Genomic DNA, 24,601 nt, shown 5'->3' on the forward strand with positions numbered 1-24,601 from the left:
AGATTTCAGAGTAATGATTAAAGAAATGCTCAGACATCTGGATAAAAAATTCACCAATATGAGTGAGAATGAAGAGGAAATGCAGAATGATGTAGCTGGAATAAAGAACACAATGGAAGGTTTCAACAGTAGACTAGAAGCTGAGGACCGAATCAGTAAGTTAGAAGACAAGGTAGAAAATAATACCCAATCAGAGCACCAATGTGGAAAAAAAATTAAAAAGCAGGAGGAGGATCTATGGGAGCTCTGGGACAAAATGAAACATCTGCATAATAGTGGTGTCAAAAGAAGAGGAAGCCGAGCAAGGAATAGAATACCTGTCTGAAGAAATAATAATGGAAAATTTACCTGAATTTGGGAAGATAAAAGGCACACAAGTTCAAGAAGCAGAGTCCCAACAACATGAACTCAAAAAGACCAACATGAAGCTACATCCTACCTAAATTGGCAAATGTCAACGACAAAGTAAGAATCTTATAGGCTGCCAGAGAAAGAAAGTTACCTACAAGAGATCTCCCATTAGACTATCAACAGATTTCTCAACAGAAACACATCAGGCCAGAAGGGAATGGGATGAAGTATACAAAGTGATGCAAATCAAGGGACTAAACTCAAGAATATCCAGCAAGACTATCATTCAAAATTGAAGGGGAAATCAGGAGCTTCGCAGACAAAAAAAGGCTAAGGGAGTTTATTACCACCAAGCCAGCAATACAAGAAATGCTAAAGAGATTGCTGTAAAAAGAAGAAACAGAAAGGGAAGAAGGAACACAGGCATAAAGAATAAAAATGGCAACAGACAAGTACCTGTCAATAATAACTTTAAATGTAAATGTATTAAATGCTCCAATAAAAATGCATAGGGTAGCTGAATGAATAAGAAAACATGACCCATATATCTACTGTCTACAAGAGACCCAATTTAGAACAAAGGACTCACACAGACCAAAAGTGAAGGGATGGGGGAAAAATTTTCAAGCAAATGAAAAAGGAAAAGAAAAAAAAATAAAAAGCTGGGGTAGCAATAGACCTCAAAGTGAAGGCCATAACAAGAGATAAAGAAGGCCACTTCATAATACCAAAGGAATCAATACAACAAGAGGCTATAACTCTGGTAAACATATATGTACCCAATATAGGAGCATCTAAATATATTAAAAATCATATCCCACTAACATTACTGGATAAATCTTCTAAATAAAAAAGATCAACAAAGAAGCAGCAATCCTAAAAAACACTCTACAACAGAGGGAACTAATTGACATCTTCAAAACATTCCACCCAAAAGCTATGGAATATACATTTTTCTCAAGTGCACATGGGACCTTTTCAAATATAGACCATATGTTAAGACACAAGCTAAGTCTCTACAAATTCAAGAAGATTGAAATCATGTCTGTTATCTCAGACCATGAAATTGGAAATCAGCTACAATAAAAATGCTCAAAAATATTCAAATACATGGAGGCCAAATAGCATGCTATTAAACAGCAAATGGTTTGCCAAAGAGATCAAAGAAGAATAACTTCCTGGAAACAAATGAAAATGAACACACAACAATCCAAAACCTTTGGAACACAGTGAAAGCAGTCCTGTGAGGGAATTTCATAGCACTACAAGCCTACTTCAAAAAACAAAACAAAAATACAACAACAGGATAATAAGTTATCTTACCCTGAAACTTAAGAAAACTAAAAAGGGAGCAACAAGAAAAACCAAGACTAAGTAAAAGGAAGGAAATAAAAATCAGAGCAAAATAAATGTCATAGAGACAAAATAATAACAATAATACATAAGATCAATAAAGCCAAGTGCTGGTTCTTTGAAAGGATAAATAGGATTGATGGACCTCCTTGCCAGGCACACCAGGAAACAAAAAGAGAGGACCCAAATAAACAAAATCTGAAGTGAAAGAAGTAAAGTAACAATTGACCTCACAGAAATACAAAGGATTGTAATAAAAAATTGTGAATGAATTTATTTAATCAAACAGGACAACCTGGAAGAAATGGACATGTTACTTGAAAAATACAAGCTTCCAAAATTCAATCAGGAAAAATCAGAAAACTTGAATCTGGTGATAATTATTGATGAAATTGAAGCAGTAATTAAAAAAGCTCCCAGCAAACCAAAGCCCTGGTCCAGATGGGTTCACTGGGGAATTTTACCATGTTTTCAAAAAAGAATTAACACCTATCCTCCTTAAGCTATTCAAAAAATTTCAAGAAGAAGGAACACTTACAAACTCTTTCGATGAGGTTAGCATGACCGGAATTCCAAAACCAGACAAAGAAAACAAAGAGAACTGCAGGCCAAGATCCCTGATGGATATAGATGCTAAAATTCTCAACAATATTGTTGCAAAGTGAATACAGCAGTACATTAACCTTTTGCACTCAAAAGGCTTCACAGACAAGAAAAAGCTGAAGGGTATGCTTTAAGAAGAGGAAGAAGAAAAAAAAGATAAAGGTAAAAATTATGAACAACAAAAAGACATCAAGTACATACTTACCAATAAGTGAATCTAAAAATCAAGTGAATAAAAAATCTGAAGAACAGAATGGGCTGGTGAATATAATAGAATCAGGGACATAGAAAGGGAGGGGACAGACAATTCTCAGGGGGAAGGGGGTGTGATGGGTGTGGGAAGAGATTGGACAAAAATCTTACACCTATGGATGAAGACAGTGGTGGGGGGTAAGGGCATGGGGTGGGGTGGGGAATCAGGTGGAGGGGAGCTATGGGGGGAAAAAAAGGAACACCTGTAATAATCTGAACAATAAAGATTTATTTAAAAAAAAGCGGTGACAGAAATATTTATATGGGGAGAAAACTACAATAGAAGAACAACTAGTCCAAAAAATGCAAACAACTAACACCCAGGTATGAATGCAAACTACAAAGGACAACTAATAACAAGTGAGGAGAGGAAAAACAGAAGCAAAAAAGAGTCAAACTAACAACAACAGTAGGACAGAGAGAAAGAAGGGGAAAACAAAACAAAATGAAACAAAAAAACAAACAAAGGGAAGAGAAAAAAATGTGAATAGTGAAGAAAGAGAAGAGAGAAGTGTGTATGAACTTGGAGCAGGGGATCGGAAATTAGATCTATAAGTAGGATGAATTTTTAACGGGATAAAAAGAAGGTATAGGGAAAATCTATAGCAGGAATAGGGGAAGAATAGGGGAAGAGAAACAGGACAACAAAAGGGGAAAAATGAGGAAGAGTGTTGGCATAAAGGTAACGTTGAGATAGAGCAATATGATGCTAAAGGTAAAATGAAAATTGAATGTAGAACACTAATCCTGATAATAAAATATCATTAGAGAAAATAAAGTGAAACTTAAAGAAGGTTAGTAAAGTAGTGGTAATAATATTGATTAAAAATGGAAAATGTAATCAAAATGTAAAATCAAGTGAGAAAAAAATTTAGTTTCTTAAGTAAAAGATAAAAAATAAAAATGTGCTGTAGTGAAGGTCATTCACTTCCTCTACTGTTCTGTTTGGCACGCCTGTTTCCTGTCAGGTAGTCAGGACAATATTAAAGTTCCCTGTGTTCCACAGCTCCTCTGTGTCATAAGCCACAATCTTATTTTCAAGCAGGCTGTATTTCTTTGTTACTCAGCCTGCCTGTGGTTGTATTTACACAAAAGTCAGTTTGTGATTCAACCCCTGGGTGGCAGTGTTTCTGTGTTGACATCCGGGGCTATAAGTCCTCTCTAACCAGTATTTAGAATTTGTTTTCCCTGCTGCACTTAATACTGGTTTGGGGGTCTGGACTGCCCCAGAACTGGTTTTCTGATCTCTCCCCTGCTCTGATCCCCAGCTTCCACAAAAACAGCTTTCTCCTGCAGTCTCTGAGAGTGTTTTTAATTGGGTGATCCTATGTACTGGGCTTTGTAATCAAAAGCAAGGATTTAAAGAGAAAAAAGAGCCAGAGTAAGTTCGCGATACTGCTCATGTGTCTGAGCACAGCTTTTCCCCCGGCACTGCACAGCTGGTTTACTGGTAAAGCTTCAGGCTGCCTTTTTGTGCCCAGCCCAGCCATGGGTTGATTTCTAGAGTTCCCTTCTGTCAGCAGCCCTGTGGACCCCCTTCCACATTCGAGGACTACGTTGCCACCAACGTCCACGGATTCTGTGGGGCCCAGACTTCCTCTGAACCTCTAGATCCTACTGTGCGCGTTTCTCCCTTCAGCCTGGATCGCAGACCTCACCTTTCTCTGGGCAAAATCTTACCTCACATTCTGTTCACTCAGAATTTTTGTTGGACATCTGTAACAGAATTTTTATTTTTAAAAAATTTTTTGACCGGTTTGAGATAGAGAGAGAGAGAAACATCGGTTTATTGTTCCACTTATTTATGCATTCATTGGTTGCTTCTTATATGTGCCCTGACAGAGATTAATCCTGTAACCTTGGTGTATTGGCATAACACTAACCATCTGAGCTACCTGACCAGGGCTGTAACAGAATTTTTAATTCTACAATAATTTATTTCTCATCCACGATGCTTCTGAGCCACCTTTCCAGATACTGAATTAAGTATCCTTGGATTGATGTGCTTGGAATTAGAAACTATTTTTAGTTTAAGTTCAAATAAAGGGATTATGGAGATAAAGATAACTCCAAAATATAAATTCATCCCATTACTAAACACATATATTTTGGGTTACCTAATTTAGCACCCAATCTGTGTATTGCTTTGTAATTTAACAAACAAAAGTATATTCCTGTATTCGCGTTCTTGCTTAAAACCCTCCAATGGTCCTGGATGGTGTGGTTCAGTGGTTAGAGTGTTGGCTCTCAGATCAAAGGGTCTCGGTTCAATTCCTGCTCAAGAGCAGGTACCTGGGTTGCGGGTTCTCTTTCTGCCCCCAGTAAAGGCATGTGTGGGAGGCAACCAGTTGATGTAGCTCTCTCACATCGATGTTTTCTCTCTCCTCCCCTTCCACTCGCCCTGAAAAACCAATGGAAAAAAAATATCTCAGGTGAGGATTAAACAAAAAATAACCCTCCAGTGGCTTCTTGCATTTAGAATAAATTGTAAGTTCATTAACATTAGTAGTAGGGTCCCCACAAAATCTTTCTGTTCTCATAGCCTCGTCAGCTGTTTTTCTCATAAAGTCTCTGGGCCCCTTAGGGTCTTTGTACCAGCTGTTTCCTCTGTTTGAAAGGCATGGGGATATGTGCCCTGTTCCTAGCTGTCAAATCTCAGCCCAGATGTCATTTCAGTGAAATCTTCCATGATTATCCTATCCTATGTGGCTTGTTTTAGTAATTTAAAATGAATTAAAGAAAACAGTACAGTGAATTTCCATCACCCAGCTTTAACAATTGTTAATATTTTATGTTCATAATAAACTGGTTTAAAGTAGTGCCCCACAACTCGATTTTCTTTTTCTGCAGTTACCTTGTTTAATGTATCTATACCTCCCTAGCCCTGCACACTGTAAATTTCATGGATTTAGGTATATATTCACTCTTGACTCCCCAGTACCTGGAATTGTCCATGTACATAGTAGGTGCTCAATAAATATTTACTGAATGAATGAAATAAACTTCCTAAAAGCAGGAACAATGTTTATTCATATTTGTGTTCTTTTTTTTTAAACCAGTACTGACCCTCTTTTTAAATTTTTTTCATCACCATTTATTCCCCCTATATCCTCTTCCACCTCCACTCACCCCTACCACCAATCACCACATCTGTGTCAAGTTCTTTCTCTCTTTTTTTCTTTTTTGCTGAATCTGCATATTTGTATTCTTAACTGCCTAGTAAAGAACAACTTCACACATGCTGGACATTCAGTAAATATTCAGTCTGATATTTTTTATTTTTCTAAGTCAGTGCTCCTCTCTATTGACAATAGATTTGTTTACATAACCCTCTTCAGGATTTCTCTAATAGAAGGGAGGAGAATATACTTTTCCTTTTTTTTACTTTCTGATCACCCTGCTTATATAAGAACAGGCTTCTTACTGATCGGTGATTTTTTTTTTCTTTTCCCCTTACCAGATTCACTTGTTTTTTTAATCTTCCTTGTTGTCTGCTCATAGGTAATTCCTAACACATTATGGAAGCCTGCCTTTATCTTTCCTTTCCCTAATCTCTTGTTTCTAGACCTATAGAAGATGAGATGTGGAAAGGATGTTTGAGATCATTTAGGTTTAATTCATAGCATAGTTTTACAGGTGAGTTGATTGCCCAAGGTCATACAATGCACAGTGGGTTGAATTGGGATTAGGCCCAAGAGAGCCAAACCTAGCAGTTAATAGTAGGCAAAATCTTAATCTTTTTTTTTCATTGTTTTCTATTTATGAGTTCTGTTTATCAATTAAATTCCTTGTAATCTGTGATCATGTTTTTTCTTTTTTAGTACCTTCCATAGGTTTTCGTACTAGCCACAGAGTAGTATTTATTTGGAGGTTAAGAGAGTAATGAGAAGGCATTGTGTTTTTGCATTATTGGAAAATGAATTTAATATGATATTTCTACCTGCCTTATGGAAAGAGATACCTGGAGGGAAAATCTTGATTACTTGTGTAATGGACATATAAAAAGAATTGGAAATGGAACAGATGACATGAAGAGGATTACCAGAAGGTTGCAGATGGTGTCTTTGCACTTTGGAACGAGTCCCTCAGTTCCTGCTGTCCAAGCCAGTGTGAAAGCTCCATCTGGATCTCCCCTGAGTACAATAATGTGATATAATGAACATAGGATATGAAAGCTGAGTTTTAATGAAAGTAATTGTCAGGTTGGATAGACTTGAAAGTGTTAGAGACGAGATGTAAGGAAATGAAAACTTGGTCTAGGTAGGTCCTGATATATGACTTCTCTCTCCATTTATTTAGTAAAATCCAGATCGTTGGCATCTTGGTTCCTGTCTTCTTTTTTATCAAAAAGAAAACTTAAGCCCTGGCCAGTGTTGCTCAGTTGGTTGGAATGTTGTCCCATGCATCAGAAGGTCTTAGGTTTGATTTCGGATAAGGACCCATACCTAGGTTGCAGGTTTGATCCCTGGTTGGGGTGCATATGGGGTGCATATGATCTATGTTTCTCTCACCTCGGTGTTTCTCTCTCTTCCTCTCCCTTCCTCTCTCTCTAAATTCAATGAAAAACATCCTCTGGTGAGGATTAAAGAAAAAGAAAAGTTAAGTATAAATGTAAAATAATGCTTTTTCTCTAAAAAACAAACAAACAAAGTTGATTGTAGCTCTTTTCCATCTTACGAAATAGTGAGTGGAAAAGCCGAGAAGCTGGATACTAAGGAGAAGAAACCTAAAGCAGAGAAGGCTAATGCTGGTGGCAAGGTTAAGAAGGATAACCTCAAGGCCAAGATGCCTAAAATGGGAAAGCCCCAAGGCAGCCAAAACTGTCCTAGTCAGAGGAATTGTTTGATATTCCCGATCAATTGTGTATTCCTGAAAGTCCATGCACACGAGGAAGTATTCAAAAGCTAAATCTAGAATTGAAAAGAAAAAGAAGAAAGTTCTTGCTACTGTCACAACACCAGTTTGTGGTGGGTGATAAGAATGGTGGTACCCGAGTGGCCAAACTTTGCAAAATGCCTAGATATTATCCTACTGCAGATGTGCCTTGAAAGCTATAGAACTGTGGCAAGAAACCCTTAAGTCATCATGTGAGAAAACTGGGGACCAGCATCACTCCTGGTGAAGCATGGTAGCAATCATCTCAGGTAAAAACTGCTGTTTAATTTTTCACCCTGCTCTTCTGGCTTCTGTAATTGTTTGCTTGCTAAAATAATAGAGAAGTTATTTTGATTTCCTGAACTTATATAAATTACCCCATTCAATTGTATACCCCATTGATTGTGGTTTTGCTGGTCTTTTAAAATCCATTCCTCTGCACCTGGAGACCAGGACAGCACAATTGCTTTAATTGCTTCAGTGGCTCCAGAAAATGTGTTTTCCATTGACTCAGCGACTCCCAGACCTAAAACTATATTTAATCTTTGTAGATAACTAACTTGCTCAATTTAGCTTCTGTAAATTGCTTTCACAAACCAGTTCCTCATTCCAAACCTAGAGATGTAATCCATACCTTTGTGATTTTTGCCTTTTATAAGCCAGATGTTACTGCCATTCGGGGCTGTGAGATTTGGAGTGCTATGATGCCCCCTCGTAGCCGCCAGCTTATGAAATAAATGTGGCTCCTTAATTTGACTTCTTGAGGTGTCCTTGTGTAATTCGCAGGATACACTACAACACCAGGACCATTCTGATCATCCTTATTGAGCACCACAGAGGCAAGAGGGGTAGTTTTCCTGAACTAGCTGAGCAGTGGCTTGCTACTTGAGACTGGACCTCTGTCCCTTAATTGAGTTCATCTGCATAGAACACACCAGAAATTTGTCATCACTACCTCTACCAAGGTTGATATCAGTGGTGTGAAAATCCCCAAACATCATACAGATGATTACTTCAAGAAGAAGCTGCACAAGCCCAGACACCAGAGGTTGAGATGTTCAACACAGAAAGAGAAATACAAGATTACAGAGCAGCCTACGGCTGTTCAAAAAGACATGGATTTGCAAATTCTGCCAAAAATCAAAGCAGTTCCTCAGCTCCAGGGCAATGTTGGCTTTCACAAATGTGATTTATTCTCACAAACTGTTGTTCTAAATTTCTTGAGAAGAACCTAATTAAACACCTGATCTGTTTTTTTTTAAAAAATTGATTAAAACTTTAGAAAATTGAGATAAGATAAAAGAAAATAAAATGGTTATTTATAATTTGTTATTTTGAGCCCGTATAGACCTATTTATATATGCAGACACAACTTAAAAATACGTGGTATTGTAATAACGTATGTTTTATTTCCTTTTAAAAGTAATATATGCACTGGCCGGTTTTACTCAGTGACCTAAAGGTCTCGGGTTCGATTCCCCGTGAAGGGCACGTACCTTGGTTGCAGGTTCAGTCCCCGGTCCCAGTCAGGGTGAGAGTGGGAGGCAACTAATCCATGGGTCTCTAACACATTGATGTTTCTCTTTTTTCTCTCTCTTCCCTTCTTTCTCTCCCCTTCCATTCTCTTTAAAAATCAGTGGGGAAAATATCCTCACTACTCTTGTGAGTATTTAAAAAAGAAAGTAATATATAATGAACATTTTTTTCATCTTCTGCAGATCTGTACTATCATTATAATCAGATATGGCTATGCCATTGCTTATTTAACCACTTTCTTATTGGACATCCAGGTGTTTCTCAATCAATCTTATTTACATAAACTAACAGTGCTAAGATGACATCTTTGTATGTGTACAAGGAAAAATTCATGGTAAATTTTTGTGCTCAAGATTATGTAGCAGAATTTTAAATTATATATATATATATATATATATATATATATATATATATATATATATATATATATATATATATATTATTGATTCCAGAGAGGAAGGGAAAGGGAGAGAGAGAAATAGAAACATCAATGATGAAACTAGATCACCAACTTACACCATACACAAAAACAAACTCAAAATGGCTAAAGGAATTAAATGTAAGAAGGAAAACAATAAAAATCTTTGAAGAATCCATAGGCAGCAAAATAACAGACATATGTCGTAGCAATATCTTTACTGATACAGCTCCTAGGGCAATGGAGACTAAAGAGAAAATAAACAAATGGGACTGCATCAGAATACAAAGCTTCTGCACAGCAAAAGAAACCATCAACAAAACAAGAAAGCCCACTGCATCGGAGAACATATTTGCCAATGTTATCTCCTATAAGGGTTTAATCTCCAAAATTTACAGGAAACTCAAACAACTTAACAAAAGGAAGATAAACAATCCAATCAAAAAGTAGGCAAAGGACCTAAATAAACACTTTTCAAAAGAGGACATACAGAAGGCCAAGAGATATAGGAAAACATGCTCAAAGTCACTAATCATCCGAGAAATGCAAATCAAAACAACAATGAGATACCATCTCACACCTGTCAGAACGGCTATCACCAACAAATCAACAAATGACAAGTGCTGGTGAGGATTTGGACAAAAAGGAGCCCTCAGGCACTGCTGGTGGGAATGCAGTCTGGTGCAGCCACTGTGGAGAACAGTATGGAGTTTCCTCAAAAAACTGAAAATGGAACTCCCATTTGACCCAGTAATCCCACTTCTAGGAATATATCACAAGAAACTAGAAACACCAATCAGAAAGAAAGGATATATGCACCTCTATGTTCATAGCAGCACAATTTACTATAGCTAAGATTTTCCATTGATTTTTAGAGAGAGTGGAAGGGAAGAGGGAGGGAAGAAAAGAGGGGGGGGGGGGGGAGAGAGATACATACATCGATTGGTTGTCTCCCGCATGTGCCCCTCCCAGGACTGGGGAACCTGCAACTGAGGTACATGCACTTGACCCGGAATTGAACCTGAATCCTTTGATCTGTGAGTTGATGCTCTAACCACTGAGAAAAACTAGCCAGGATTCATTTCCATTTTTTAAATTCCCTGTCCTACCTCCCATACTCTTTTAGGTACTTTTCTTGTTTGTGTGTGTACATCAGGCCTGGGTTTGTCTTAGCTCCCATGCTTAGAACTAAAGAAGCCTTTTTGGCTTCAGTTCAAAATTCTATAGCACTTGCTAATTTTCACATTGGAGGAGAGATATGAGGAGTATTTAAACTCCCTCCTAACTTTCAACAAAGGTGACCGATAGGTATTGTTTTGGGGTCAGAGAAAAGGTGGAGAACCTTTTTCTAGAGGCTTTGCTAAAGGTAAAGTAGGACTTCTGAGGTTGTGGAAATTGTTTCTGGACATTCCTCAATATGGCTATCTAGAAAAGATCTCTGAAGTGATTTGTGAAACCTAGACCTGATTTGAGTCTCCATTAGTTTGTGCTGTGCCTTTATATGGAGACAGATGGTAGGCTTTCTTGGGGAAGGGGAAGATGGAATTGACAGGAGACACTTAGAGCTGCCCCCCTTTCTTGTGGGCGTAAGAATCTATCCATTTGTGCCTCCGCATTCTGTCTAGTGAGGAGGATGTTCCATTTTTGCAGGTAGGCTGCAGTCTGACGTTTATTACCAATTGTTTGAATTTTCTTCAGGAAATGCCTGACACCCCTATATGAAGTGGAGAGTGTGTAACATTAACCTCCACGCCCTCTTGGGTCACACAAACCTTTCTTTGACCATGTTGGACCTTGAATACACCTTTTGCAGAGCCTGTAGTTAGTTGTGAGGCTGATTATAAATGAAGGAAATCTGTGATGATTGTGGACATCCTATAAAGAGATAATCAAAACTTATTCTTGTGGTGATCAAGTTTATAGTTCTGACCTTAGAAGCTAGAGTGTGAAGGAAAATAGGGCCAATTTGTGTACTCACAGCATCAGAAGGTGTGATATATATTAAAAGAGTAATATGCAAATTAGCCACCACTCTGCTACATGCACAAGCCACGCCCACCAGCCAATCAGGTGCGAGTATGCAAATTAACCCAACTGATGGCTGTGAATAGGAGGCTTGGGTTGCCCCCGGCAATGGAGGAAGCCAAGCTGTCTGCACACCCTGGCCGGCCAAGGCCTCCACTCAAGGTTACAAAGCAGGGGTCCTCAAACTTTTTAAACAGGGGGCCAGTTCACTGTCTCTCAGACCGTTGGAGGGCCGGACTATAGTTTTACAGGCTGGCAGGGGTGCAGTTAGGCATCAATCAGGCTGGCAGGGGAATGGTTACTAACCGTTAGGGGTTGATCAGGCTGGCAGGTACAAGCAATTAGGGGCAATAAGGAAGGCAGTCAGGCGAGCAATTGGGAGCCAGCAGTCCTGAATTGTGAGAGGGATGTCCCAGATTGGAGAGGGTGCAGGCTGGGCTGAGGGACACACACCCACATGCACGAATTTACTGCACCGGGCCTCTAGTTCATTAATAACTAGAGGCCTGGCTCATGATCAGGGCCGGGGAGGGACGCGGGAGGTTGGCCAGCCATGGAGGCATGTCTGGCCTGCCTCACTCAGTCCCGATCATCCAGTCCCCAGGAGCAAGCTAACCTACCAGTCGGAGTGTTTGCCACCTGGTGGTAAGTGCACGTCATAGTGACTTGTCAACCATTGACTGGCCCCTGGTGGTCAGTGCACATCGTTTTGACTGGTCGATCAGTCAACTGTCTGTGCCCTGGTGGTCAGTGTGCATCATAGCGAGCGGTTGAGCAGTCTTAGAATGTCATTAGCATATTACACTTTGGTTGGTTGAACAGATGACCAGATACTTAGCATATTAGGCTTTTATTATATAGGATAATATTAATATTTGTGGGTAATTCTTAATATAAGGTAATTTAGTCACATCTATTTTCAATAGAGATGTACTTGAATATACTGTTCTGTTATAGTTCATTTAAATTACTGTACCCTTTTTAAAAAAACAATCTTTATTGTTGATAGTTTTACAGATGTCCCTCTTCCCCCCCTCCCCTATTGCCACCCTCCACCCAGTTCCCACCCTGTCCCAGGCCCTCAGCACCCTATTGTCTGTTTCCATGGGTAATGCATATCTATAACAATCTATATAATAAAAGGATAATATGCTAATTAGACTGGATGACCTTCCGGGTGAAGCCGGGGCTGCGAGGGAAGCCCAGGTTCTAGGTGCCTGCCGCAGCTGGAGAGAAGCCCAGGTTTCAATTGCCAGAGGGAAGCCGGTGCCGGCAGCCAAGGGAAGGACGGCCTACTCTTGCACAGATTTCATGCATCGGGCCTCTAGTATGTATACACTGAGTGGCCAGATTATTATGATCTCTGAACGCATAATAATCTGGCCACTCAGAGAGAGAGAGAGAGAGAGAGAGAGAGAGAGAGAGAGAGAGAGAGTGTGTGTGTGTGTGTGTGTGTATGTATATTAGAGGCCCGGTGCATGAATTCGTGCATGGGTGGGGTTGGGCCAGCCTGGCCTACTTTTTGATTGGATTGTTTATCTTCCTTTTTTTTAAATAGTATGATTTCCCTGTAAATGTTGGAGATTAACCTTTTGCACTCAGATGTCGAGTGTGACTCGACACGGTTAGCATCGGTAGCAGCTCTTTTTATACTCTTTGACTGTATCAATAATTTGAAATATAAAAAAATCCAAATAAATAAGTTTGTATGAAAAGAAACTCCAGTTTTTTATTCTACTGCCGCGCTTTGTAAAATCTGGGGTATTTAAAAAATTAAATCCTGAGTATAATAAAGGAATCGAGAAAAAAGCGAGTGCAAAGGGTTAAACTCTTATCATTGATATCATTGGCAAATATGTTCTCCCATGCAGTGGGCTTTCTTGTTATTTTCTGATGGTTTCTTTTGCTGTGCAGAAACTTTCTATTTTGATGGAGTTCCATTTGTTTATTTTCTCTTTAGTTTCCATTGCCCTATGAGCTGTATTGGTGAAGATATTGCTTCAGCATATGTCTGAGATTTTGCTGCCTGTGGATTCCTCTAAGATTTTTATGGTTTCCCGTCTTAACATTTAAGTCCTTTATCCATTTTGACTTTATTTTTGTGTGTGGTGTAAGTTGGTGGTCTAGTTAGTTCATTTTTTTTTTTTTTTGCATGTATCTGTCCAGTTTTCCCAGCCCCATTTATTGAAAAGACTGTCTTGACTCCATTGTATGCTTTTGCCTCCTTTGTCAAATATTAATTGAGCATAATGGCTTGAGTTGATTTCTGGGTTCACTGTTTGGTTCCATTGCTCTGTATGTCTTTTCTTTGCCAACACCTGGCAGTTTTGAGAAAAGTGGCTTTGTAATATAGCTTGATATCTGGTATTTTGATCCCTCAGTTTTTTTTTCTTCTTTCTCAGGATTGCTGCAGCTGTTTGGGGTCTTTATTTTATTCCAGATGAATTTTTGGAGAGTTCCTTCTAGGTCTGTGAAATATTCTTTTGGTATCTTAATGGGGATTACATTGAATGTATAGATTGCTTTGGGTAGTATGCACATTTTAATGCTGTTGATTCTACCAATCATGAACAAGGTGTATTCTTCCATTTGTTTATATCTTCCTCTATCTTTTTTTTCAATGCCCTGTAGGTTTCCAAGTATAGGTCTTTTACCTCCTTAGTTAAGTTTATTCCTAGGTTTCTTAATTTTTTCGGTGCAGTGTTAAATGGGGTTGTTTTTATTTTAGTTTTTCTTTTGGTGAGTTCATTGTTGGTTTTTAAAAAAGCCATAGATTTCTGGATGTTAATTTTGTATCCTGCTACATTGCCGAATTCATTTATTACATGTACTAGTTTTTTTATGGAGTCTTTGGGGTTTTCTATGTACAATATCATGTCATCTGCAAATAATAACAATTTTATTTCTCCTTTTTCAATTTGGGTGCCTTTTATTTTTTCTTCTTGTCTCTTTGCTATGGCTAGGACTGCCCAGTACTATGTCGAATAGGAGTGGTTGAAAGTGGGCATCCTGTCTTGTTCCTCTTCTTAGAGGAAATGGTTTTAATTTTTGCCCATTGAGTATGATGTTGGCTGTAGGTTTGTCATATATCGCCTTTATCATGTTTAGATATGCTCCCTCTATTCAAACTTTGTTGAGAATTTTTATCAAAAATTCTCTGATCATGTGATTTTTTTTGTCTTTCAATATGTTTATTTGATGTATCACAGTTATTGTTTTATGAATATTGTATCAGCCTTGCATCCCTGGGATAAATCCCATTCGATCTTTTTAATATATTACTGGATGCAATTTGCTAATATTTTTTTTTGAGGATTTTAGCATTTATGTAAATGAGGGATATTGGCTTGTAATTCTCTTTCTTTGTAGTGTTTTTACCTGGTTTGGGAATTAGGATAATGCTGGCCTCATAAAAAAAACTTGGGAAGTGTTCCTTCCTCTTGAATTTTCTGATATAGTTTGAGGAGTATACATGTTATTTCTTCTTTGAATGTTTGGGAAAACTCCCCTATGAAGCCATCCAGATCTTGGTGGGAGTTTTTTGAGTACTGCTTCTATTTCATAGGTTGTTATTGGTCTATTCAGGTTTTCTTATTCTTTTTTTAAAAAAAATATATTTTATTGATTTTTTACAGAGAGGAAGGGAGAGGGATAGAGAGCTAGAAACATCGATGAGATCGACCAGCTGCCTCCTGCACACCCCCTTCCGGGGATGTGCCCACAACCAATGTACATGCCCTTGACCAGAATCGAACCTGGGACCTTTCAGTCCACAGATCGACGCTCTATCCACTGAGCCAAACCAGTTTTGGCTTTTTTATTCATGATTCAGTTTTGGGAGATTGTATTTTTTTAAGAATTTGTCCATTTCATCCACATTGTCCAGCTTTTAGCACATAGTTGTTCATAGTATTTTCTTGCAATCATTTGTCTTTCTATGGTGTCCGTGGTTACTTCTGCACTTTTGTTTCTGATTTTATTTGGGTCCTCCCTCTTTGTTTCTTGATGAATCTGGCTAATATTTTATCAATTTTGTTTATCCTTTCAAAGAACCAGGTCTTGGTTTCATTTTTTTAATATTGTTTATTTTAGTCTCTATGTTTTTATTTCTGCTCTAATCTTTATTATTTCTGTCCTTCTACTGACTCTGGGCTTTTTTTGTTCTCTTTCTAGTTGTAGGGTTAAATAGTTTATTGCTGATTTTTCTTGTTTATTGAGATATGCCTGTAGTGCTATGAACTTTCCTCTCAGGACTGCTTTTGCTGTATTCCAGAGGTTTTGGGTTGTTGTGTGTTCATTTTCATTTGTTTCCAGGAAGTTTTTGATTTCTTTCTTGATCTCATTGGTAATCCATTCATTGTTTAATAACATGCTATTTAGTCTCCATGTATTAGAAGTTTTGGGTTGTTATTACTGTAGTTGATTTCTAATTTCATTCCACTGTGATCTGAGAAGATGCTTGATAGGATTTCAATCATCTTGAACTTGTAGAGAATTGTTTTGTGTCCTAACATGTGGTCTATATTTGTGAATGATTCATGTGCACTTGAGAAGAATGTATAGTCTGCTGCGTTGGGGTGAAATTTTGTATAAATGTCTATTAAGTCCATCTGATCCAGTGTTTCCTTTAGAGTCTCTGTTTCCTTGTTAAGTTTTTGTCTGGAAGATCTTTCCATGGAAGTCAGAGGGGTGTTAAAATCCCCTACTATGACTGTATTGTTGTCAGTCTCTCTGAAAGTCCTCTAGAAATTTTAAAATATATTTAGGTGCATCTGTACTGGGTGAATAAAGGTTTACCAGAGTTATATCCTCTTGTTGAATCGATCCCTTTTGTATTATGGAGTGACCTTTGTTGTCTCTTGTGATGACCTCCATTTTAAAATCTGTTGTCGGATATGAGTATTGCTACTCCAGGTTTTTTTTCTTTTCCATTTGCATGGAAAATATTTTTCCATCCCTTCACTTTGATCCTGTGAGTTTGTTTTGGCATGGGTCTCTTGTAGATAGCATATAGTTGGGTTATGTTTTTGTATCCTTCCAGCTACCCTACACCTTTGGATTAGAGCATTTAATCCATTTACATTTAGGGTTATTGAGAGGTACTTAGTTATAGCCATTTTAATTTTGTATGGCTAGGTTTCTCTCTCTGCTTCTTCTCAGCAATCCTTTACCTTACAGTAATCCCTTTAGCATCCTACCTAATAATAGACAAATATGCAAATTGACCATACCTCCGCTACACCCAAGCCACGCCCACCAGCCCAAGCCACGCCCACCAGCCAATCAGGGCGAGTATGCAAATAAACCGAACCAAGATGGCTACAGCCACCGAGAGCAAGGTTTCCCAGGCAACAGAGGGAAACAAGCTTTCCGCCTGTCCTTGACAGGCCTAAGCCTCCACTCAAGCTACAAAGTTTCAATTATAGAAGGTAAACAAATTCAAACAGAATGGTGGCAGCCACGGAACTGGAGAGACCAGGCCAGGGTTGCCCGCGGTAACGGAGAAAGCAAAGCTTTCCACACACCCTGGCCGGGATCAGGCCTCTGCTTAAGGCTACAAAGTTTCAATTATAGAAGGTGAATTAACTGCCACAGAAATGGCTGCCAGTGGAGCATGCAGGAGGCTTGGCTCCGCTCCAGGCTACAAAGTTTCAATTGTAGAAGGTAAATAAATTCCAGATACCAGGGCCTCCACTTGGGTCGTCAGGGGGCGTGGCTGGCCTGCAAACCACCACAGGCCCCTTGCTCAGGCTGCCCCATGCCCCAAGGGAACCCCCACCCTGATCTGGGACACCCTTCAGGGCAAACCAGCTGGCCCCCACTCCTGCACCAGGCCTCTATCCTATCTAATAACAGAGTAATATGCAAATTGACCATCACTCCAACACAATATGTCTGCCCCCATGTGGTCAAAGATCCTGCCCCCATGTGGACACAGATGGCCACCACAAGATGGCCAGCAGGGGAGGGCAGTTGGGAGGCACCCGGCCTGCAAGGGAGGGAAGTTGGAGGCGATCCATGCTGCAGGGGAGGGCAGTTATGGGTGACCGGGCCAGCAGAGGAGGGAAGTTGGGGGCAAACAGGCTGGCAGGGGAGCAATTAGGCATCAATCAGACTGGCAGCAGAGTGGTTAGGGGGTGATCAGGCTGGCAGGCAGAAGCGGTTAGGGGCAATCAGGAAGGCAGGCAGGCAAGCAGTTGGGAGCCAGCAGTCCTGGATTGTGAGAGGGATAACCAACTGCCCATTTAGGCCCGATCCCACTGGGATCGGGCCTAAATGGGCAGTCGGACATCCCTCGAGGGGTCCCAGATTGGAGAGGGTACAGGCTGGGCTGAGTGACACCCCACCTCCGTGCACTAATTTCGTGCACCAGGCCTCTAGTTTCTTATAATGCTTGCTTGTTGGTGACAACTTCTTTAGCCTTTTGTTTGTTTGTTTGTTTGTTTGTTTGGGAAACTGTTTATGTCACCATCTATTTGAAGGGTAGCCTTGCTGGATATAGTAATCTTGGTCTCAGATCCTTGATTTCCATTACCTTGAGTACTTCATGCCATTCCCTTCTGGAGAGTTTCTGATGAGAAATCAGGTGTCAACCTTATGGGAACTCCTTTATATGTAACAGTTTGCTTTTCTCTTGCTACCTTTAAGACTCTTTGTCTTTAATTTTTGGCATTTTAATTATGATGTGTCTGGGCGGGGGTCTCTTTGGGTTCTTGTTTTTTTTTTGGTTCTCTGTGCCTCCTGAACTTGTGTGACTTTTTCCTTTACCAGGTTAGGGAAGTTTTCTGCAATTCTTTCTTCAAACACCTCCTCTATTCTTTTCTCTCTTTCTGCCTCTTCTAGCACACCTGCTATTCTAATAATGTTACCTTTCACATTTTCCCACAACTCCCTTAAGCTGTCTTCCTGTTTTTTCTTTTTGGTTCTTTAATTGACTGACATTTTCAACTTTCTTCTACTTCACTGATTCAGTCCTCAGCTTCTCCTAATCTGCTGTGTATTCCTTCCAATGTGTTCTTTAGATGTGTTATGTCATTCTTTATCTCAGACTTTTCTTTTTTCATAGTTACTATTAGAGGCCTGGTGCACAAAATTGTGCATGGTTGGGCCCCTCTGGGTTTCCTGCCGGGACGGGCTGAAACCCGCAGTCCAACACCGTCTGCAGCTGCTACTTGCCACTCCTGCTCATCCCAGCCCTGCTGCACCTGCCGTGGGCTTGTGCCCTATCATTCCCAATTGGAGAGGCTTGTGCTGCTGCAGCAGTGTTCACCAGCCATGAACCCTGCATCTGGCGCCCTTCTGATTGAAGTGGCATGTGGGATCAGGCTGAAACCGGCTCTCTGACATCCCACAAAGTTCCTGGATTGTGAGAGGGCGCAGGCCAGGCCCAGGGACCCCACTAGTGCACGATCTGGCCGGGGAGGGCTCCAGAGTGTGCCCAGCCCATCTCGCTCAGTCCCAATGGGCCAGACCCTAGCAGCAAACTACCTTTCCAGTTGGAGCGTCTGCCCCCTGATGGTCAGTGCTTGTCAGTCGACTGCCCTCTGGTGGGCAGTGCATGTCATAGTGAGCGGTTGAGTGGCCTTAGCATTTCATTAGCATATTACGCTTTCATTGGTTGAACAGTCAACTGGACAACTGGAAGCTTAGCCTATTAGGCTTTTATTGCATAGGATATCTTTTTTCATACTGTTGAGCATTTTTAACATCATTACTCTGAACTCTGTTTTAGATAAATTTCTTATCTCTGCTTCATTTATCTCTTCTGGAGAATTCACTAGTTCTTTCATTTGGTGGTTGTTTCTTTGTTTTCTGATTTTGGTTGTCTGTTTGGGTTTGTGACTATGTATTAGGTAGATCCTCTACACCTCTCAATTTCTAGTGCAGGACATGTTAAAGGCTGTTTAAACAGCCTTGTTAAAGGCTGTTTCTGACTAATTGGATCAGGCAAAGACTCAGATCCCCCAGAGACCACCTCTTTCTACAGACTAATAGGATTCCGCCTTGAATTGACCCCAGGCAATCGTCCTCAGGTGTAGGGAGATCTTTTTCAACAGGTTGGGACAGTTTTTTCTGCCTGGGGCCTAATTGTTACTTTTAATCTCTAAAGTGGCTTCAAGGCAAGGTGTTTACCAGTAGGGTGTGTCGACTGTTCTTTACCCAGGCAAGGCAGATGTCTATGTCGGAAAGATGTCCTCCGCTGCATGAGGGAATGACTCAGCCCAGGAAACTTGGGGTGTTTGCCTTCTGAGCTCTATCCCCACTTCTGTGCTTGTGAGAGCAGAACTCAGTCCTGGGTTCTGCTCTCACAGCTCCAGTCCACTTTGCCAGAGCACAAGGCTGGTGGCTCCACAGGTAATTTTTGTGTGTTCACCTTTCAATAGGGTGCCCAAACTTTCAGCTGCCACTCCCTGGCAGACAGCACCCCACTGCTTTCACAGCTAGATATTATGTGGATACCCTCCTCAGTTTGGTGCGCTCTGCTGGGGAGCCAAGCTTCAGGATTAGATCCCAGAGTTCTCAATGGCACCCCCCTCCCCCCATGCACACACACAGCTGAGATATCTCTCTGGGACTTCAGTTTCTATCTGTGCGTGCCAGGCCAGCCCTTTCACACCTCCGCCCCTCCTACCAGTCTCTATGCGGTCTCCACCTATGGTCCTTGGGTATCAGGGTTCTCTCTTGTGTGTTTCCCGTTGATTATTCAGGAAGACTTTTTGTATTTCAGTTGTAATTCCAGCTTGTTCCTGGGAGCATGTCCACGCAGCATCCACCTACTCTGCCACCATTTTTAATCCCAAATAGGTTTTCAGTATCTTGCTCTCTCTCTCTGCTCTTTCTGGCATCTCCATAATGCGAAGTTCGTATACTTGACTTTGTCTCAGAGGCCCCTTACATTAGCTTCATATTTTTGGATTCCTTTTTCTTTTTGGTCTTCTGATTGGGTGTTTTTTGCTTCCTCATATTCCAAATCCTTGATTTGATTTTTGGAATCCTCTACTCTACTGTAGAATCCCTGTATATTAGTCTTCATTTCAGTCAGTGTTAGCTTAATTTCTGACTGGTCATTTTCCATTTTACTTGGCAATATCCCAGAAAGTCTCATTAAGTTCCTTGGAGGTCTCAGGAAGATTCTTGAGTAACCTTATAACTATTGTTTTGAACTCCATATACAGTAGTTTACTTCCTTCTATTTCTTTCATTTGTCACCTGTTTCTTTGCGTCCGTGTTTTGGCTTCTTCCCTGTGTTTGTTTTTATGCATTAGATCAAGCTGCTATGTCTCCTTGAGTCGGTAGAGTGTCCTATAGGGCCCAGTGGCTCAGTCTCAGCCTCCCCAGTCTCCTGAGCTTGGCACTCTATGTGGGTGTGGGTTGTGTGCACAGTCTTGTAGTTGAGACTTGATTGCTATTGGTTTTACTGGGAGGATTGGCTATGAGGACCATCTTTGGCTACAGTGGGAGAGCTGCTGTGCAGGACACACCCCTATGGAACAGAACTTGCTTCAGTGGGGCTTCGTTGCTCACAGATTCTGCCCTTTGAGTGTGTCGTTTATGGATGTGTAGAGTTATAACCACTGGCTTCACTGGTTGTTGGGTTCAAAGTCAGCCACTGCCTGGGGCATCCTGGCAGGAGCTACAGAGAGATCTCCAGATTCCTCCTATTTGTATTGGGTTTGGAAGTGCCCACGGGAGGCCTAGCTCTGAAGCAAGGCAGGCTGGTGCTAGTGCCAGGTCTTGGGCCTTTTATTGACAGGTTTGGGGTTCCCTGACCCAGCTGCAGCTTGTTTGAGAGATTTAGCAAAGTCTGAAGCCTGAGGAAGAACAGGCCATCCATATGCAAAAGCTGCTGCAAACAGGTGTCACGGGGCTATAAATTGGATGAGGTGGGTTTAAGGCAGTGATGGCGAACCTGTGACACGCGTGTCAGCACTGACACGCATAGCCATTTCTGTTGACACGCGGCCGCTGAGGTGGCCTCATGCCAAGGATGAAACATTTGCAAAATAATGTTTTTTCCTCAAAGTGACACACTACCTGAGTTATGCTCAGTTTTTTGGCGAAGTTTGACACACCAAGCTCAAAAGGTTGCCCATCACTGGTTTAAGGGGATCCTCAGTGTGGAGCAAACAGAAATGGCTGCCAGTCAGCCCTTCCACTGGGGATATCCCAGCACAGAAACAATGACCCCTGTGAGCACCTCAATCTGGGAGAGAGCCGCCCCCAAGTTCATGCCCCAGTGCCAGACAATCCAGTTCCTCCTAGTATGTGTCTGGGTCCCCCAGATCCTTGCCCTGGCGCTGAAGCTCAGAGGAAGGCGAGATCTTGTAAGTTCAGTTTGTCAGCCAGCCCTTTAAAAGGAATACCTGAGCCTCCACCAGCCTCCATGTCACTGAACCCCAATCCCTGCTGGTTTTACAGCCTGTAGATGTGGGGACTTCCCAGCTCTGGGATCCTGGGCTGGGGTCTGGTGTGGGGCTGGGATCCTTTGCTCCTCCCAGGGGAATGGGGGCCTCTGCAGAGACAGTCTTCCCAATTAAAACGAGGTAAACGTGAGTGCTTGTTCAGTCTGTTCAGCACCTCTGCCCTCCTGCCAGTCTCAGTGTACTGTCTTCTTTACTTCTTTACTTAGTGGTAGGACTTCCATTCAGCCAGCTTTCAGGGGGTTCTGGATGATGGTTTTTCTGTATTTTTAGTTGTAATTTTGATGTGGTTGTGGGAGGCTGTGAGTACAGGCATTTACCTACACTGCCATCTTGGTTCTCTACCTAAATTACTATGTCTTTTAACAGTTGAAATGTGTGCTGTAGGATAAAATGAGGAGATGTCATAAAATTGTGTAGAAAAGTCTGAAAAATCTGTGTCTGGGCCATGGTGGATTAACAGTTATTCTGACTTTTACTGTAGGCCTTCTTGGTAGCTTATCTTCATGAAATGGAGGGTAGGTGTTTATAAATTAATTGGAATTTGAAATTTGAAAATGTTGGTCTTAACAATTTCTGTTTATGTAATTAGTACTTATTTTATTCTGCAAATAATTTAAAGTTTATGACCTTTTTTAAAAATATATTTTATTGATTTTTTTACAGAGGAAGGGAGAGGGAGAGAGAGAGAGAAATATCAATCGGCTGTCTCCTGCATACCCCCCACTGGGGATGTGCCTGCAACCAAGGTACATGCCCTTGACTGGAATCGAACCCAGGACCTTTCAGTCCTCAGGTTGACGCTCTATCCACTGAGCCAAACTGGTTAGGCACCTTTCTTTTTTTTTTAATATATATATATTTCAGAGAGGAAGGGAGAGGGAGAGAGAGAGAGAGAAACATCAGTGATGAGAGAGAATCATTGATCGACTACCTTCTGCACACCCCCTTCTGGGGATCCATCCTGTAACCCGGGCATGTGCCCTTGACTGGAACTGAACCAGGGACCTTTCAGTCCGCAGGCTGACTTTCTATCCACTGAACCAAACCAGCTAGAGCAAAGTGTTTTTATCTTTCGATCAATCATCCATCTATTTGATGATTTCTGGGAAGAAATTGTTTTTAGAATTGCTTTTAATGTTTCATACCTTTTCCATTCTGTTTGAGAAATTGAAATGGTGAAATTATGAAGCCAGCAATTAGTGCTAAGGGAATTGAATGCCCTGTTTACTGAAATACCTTTGACTACAGTTCCCTTAACAGATATCAATTTCATGTAAAGTATTTGAACCTAGGCAGCTACAGATTTAAAAGGTAAGCTAGAGAAATAAGTAGTGATGTATACAGGGTAGGACAAAAGTAGTCTTATAGTTTGTATGAAAAATAATAGAATTATTAATCCTATATTATCCTATATTATAAGAGAGGAATATGCTAATTAGCTAGGACCCCCTCATGGGTAACATCCGTCAGGAGCAGGTCGGTGTGGCTGCGTGCGGAAGGAGGCCAGGCACGTGAGCTGTGTCAAATAAAAAAAAAAAATGTGTTCACATGTCCGAAGACGACGGGGTTCCAGGAGTAAGGGCTCCAATTTCGTTTCTCACACCCAGCTAGGAGGACCCCGGGGCGGCTCTCCCTTCCAAGCCCTGAGCAGGACGGGTGATCTGCTCCAGCCCGGGAGCCCCCAAGGGAGGCGGAGTGAAGTGCTTTCCCTCCGGGACCCCGCTCTCCCTGGGAGTCCGGTGTGAGGGCGCTCTCCCTGAGAACCCGAAAATCCGCCTCCTGGGGCGACTGCGCAGCAGCCAGGCCTGGCGAGCTGCAGAGAGGGCGACCTACCTACCTACCCGGAGGCCACGCAGCTGCCACAGTTGAAGTCGCCCTCGATGGAGGAGCGAGGGTAGTGGGGATCAGAGTCGGCCATGTCAGCAATGGAACCCCAGCTCCCCGCCGAATGACTAGAGCACACGGTCCTCGGCCACTTCCTGAGCAGCAGTCAGCCCGACCGGGGATCAAACCCGAAACCTAAGAGGTGCCCTGACAGGATGGAACCCACACCTTTGCTGTGGCAGAGGAGCTCGGCCCACAGCAGGGCCAGGGCACCCAGAGGGGTTTTGTTGAGGGGCCCTGACAGGCAGCCCGCGGCGCAGTGGGTTAGAACCTCCTCCTGATACAGCAAGGTTGTGGGTTGGATCCCGGTCAGGGCACAGACAAGAAGCAACCAAAGAGAGCATAATAAGTGGAACAACACACTGGTGTTTCTCTCGCTCCCTTCCTCTCTCTAAAATAATCAGTCAATAAAAATTAATAGAAAAAATAAACTCTCTGGCTCTAACTGGTTTGGCTCAGTGGATAGAGTGTCGGCCTGTGGACTGAGGGGTCCCGGGTTCGATTCTGGTCAAGGGCATGTACCTTGGTTGCAGGCACATCCCCAGTGGGGGGTGTGCAGGAGGCAGTTGATCAGTGTTTCTCTCTCATCAATGTTTCTAACTATCCCTCTCCCTTCTTCTCTGTAAAAAAGCAATAAAAAATATTTTTTAAAAAATGAAAATAAACCCCCTGGCTTGCAGAGTTGCTAAAACAGAAAGCGAAGTCCCATCCCTTCCCATTCATTCAACAAATACTTCATATGCTCCTTCAATAATCACACTTGGAATGGGTGTTTGTTTGTTTTGGTTAATCCTCACCTGAGGACATTTTTGCATTGCCTTTTTTTTGTTTTTACAGAGAGTGGAAGGGAGGGAGATAGACAGAAACTAATGTGAGAAAC

General features: G+C 41.4%; 1 protein-coding gene and 1 pseudogene across 6 annotated transcripts in view; both read left to right on the plus strand.

Annotated features, from left to right (window-relative positions):
- Positions 1-24,601, plus strand: part of CECR2 (CECR2 histone acetyl-lysine reader) — a 189,210-nt gene that overhangs the window by 37,146 nt on the left and 127,463 nt on the right. The window lies entirely within an intron of this gene.
- On the plus strand, positions 7,201-9,258 carry LOC307102175 (large ribosomal subunit protein eL6-like; annotated as a pseudogene). Its single transcript has 2 exons — positions 7,201-7,687; positions 8,239-9,258. The product of its transcript is annotated as a large ribosomal subunit protein eL6-like (transcript).

The sequence above is a fragment of the Cnephaeus nilssonii genome, assembly GCF_951640355.1.
Source record: "Cnephaeus nilssonii genome assembly, chromosome: 6".
In the NCBI taxonomy this organism is placed as follows: domain Eukaryota; kingdom Metazoa; phylum Chordata; class Mammalia; order Chiroptera; family Vespertilionidae; genus Cnephaeus; species Cnephaeus nilssonii.